Source organism: Numida meleagris, chromosome 1 (assembly GCF_002078875.1).
Source record: "Numida meleagris isolate 19003 breed g44 Domestic line chromosome 1, NumMel1.0, whole genome shotgun sequence".
Taxonomy (NCBI): Eukaryota; Metazoa; Chordata; class Aves; order Galliformes; family Numididae; genus Numida; species Numida meleagris.
The window spans coordinates 858,703-860,460 of record NC_034409.1 but is presented as its reverse complement, the minus strand read 5'-3'; the positions used below and the strand labels follow the sequence as shown (position 1 = coordinate 860,460).

The following is a 1,758-nucleotide window of genomic DNA, read 5'->3' as shown; positions in this document are numbered from 1 at the left end:
CCACCCTGTCCCCATGTCCCCACCTGTTCTCCCGCAGCACCGCTTCCAACACCGACACACCACCACGACCATGATGGCCACAGCCACGAAGGCGGCGGTGAAGGCGCACACCAACACCACCGTGTCTGGCGCTGACGTTTCGGGGACTCCTACAACGTGACCCCAAATGAGGGGGACCCTGTGACCACGTCCCAGCCCTGGGACACCCCTAAGGTGCCAAAGCCCCATAGGAGCCCCATAGCATCCCGGTGGGGACATGGGGCAGGGGATAGGGATACCCCAAGAGTGGAACATGCAGCATGGGACGGGGACACCCCAGTGATGGGACACGGGGACACCCCATGGACAGGTGACGGGGAGACCCCAAGGATGGGACATGGGCAGGTGATGGGGACCCCCCAATGCCACGGGGCACGGTGGGCAGGAGGACCCCCATTAGACCCCAATGGATAACGAATGGTACTGGGGGCACCCCCTCATGACATGGGGACACTCACGTGGCACTGCTGTTGTCACCCCAGAGCCCATGGGGAACACAGGGGAGTCAGTGGCCATGGTGAAGAGTGGAGTCAGTGCCCAGAGTGCTGTGATGGGGACCGGCGCCTTCCTGCTTTGTGTCTGGGGTGCACGGGGTTGTCACTGTCCCCAGCCCTGCCCCAACCCCGTCCCCAGTGCTGTCCCCAAGCCCCCACAGCGGCTGCCCCATTGGTGTCCCCAGGGTGGGCTGTGTGCGTGGGTGGGGAGGGGGAATGGGAATGGGGGGCTGGAGGCAGCTATAGGGCATGTATGGGGTGGCTATAGGGCAAAGGAGCAGGGCAGCTACAGACAGCAGTAGGACAGCTATAGGGTATGTGTAGGGTGGCTATAGGGCAGGCGTTCAGAGCACCTATAGGGTGGGGTGTGGGGCATCTATAGGACATGCTGTAGGGCAGCTATAGGATGGAGTGGAGGGCATCTATAGGACATGCTATAGAGCAGCTATAGGGCAGGCTGTGATACAGCTATAGGGCAGGGGTCCGGGCTGGTTATGGGGCATACTGCGGAGCCGCTATGGAGCACGTTATGAGGGAGGCTATGGGGCAAGCTATGGGGCAGGAGGTGTCCAATGCATCGCTGGGGGCAGCCCCACCAGAAGCAGCCCCCCCACCCCAGACCCCCACGCCCCTTTGCCGGGCAGCACGAGGTCCCGCCTCCCCTTTGTCCCTATCCCACCCCACCCCCCCCACAACCCGAGGGTCCCCGCGCCCCTCACCGTTGCTTTGTGGCGCCGCTCGGAGCAGCGGAACTGCTCCGGCACCGCCCGTTTGGCGCCGGTCCCGGTGATGCTGCTGCTGCACCGGGCGGGGCCGCGGAGAGGAACGGCGCTGCCAGGACCTGCCCGGGGCCGCCCCGCCCAGATGTGGGCCCCGCCCCTCCCTCTGTGCCCCGTCCAGATGGGACTCACCCAACCGGGCCCGTCCGGATCGGGGGGGGGGGCACTCAGCCCCCGGCTGGGGGGCTCTGGTGTCCCTTCCAGCCCAACCATTCTGTGGTTCTGTCATCTTCAAGGACCCTTCCAACGCAATGATTCTTTGATCTTTAAGGACCCTTCCAAGCTTACCCACCCCAACCCAACCCAGCCATCCCATAGTGCTTTGATCTTTAAGGACCCTTCCAACCCAACCATCTCATAGTGCTTTGATCTTTAAGGACCCTTCCAACCCAACCATCCCATAGTTCCGTGATCTTTAAGGACCCTTCCAACCCAACCATCCCATA

The 1,758-nt window shown here is 63.2% G+C and overlaps 1 protein-coding gene across 1 annotated transcript in view; it reads left to right on the top strand.

Moving 5' to 3' along the window:
• The window catches only part of TNPO3 (transportin 3), a 20,904-nt gene continuing 19,243 nt past the window's right edge, over positions 98 to 1,758 (top strand). Inside the window, exon 1 of the mRNA XM_021384209.1 lies at positions 98 to 213. The gene's annotated coding sequence lies outside the window, so the exon portion shown is untranslated. The remainder of the gene's footprint in view (positions 214 to 1,758) is intronic.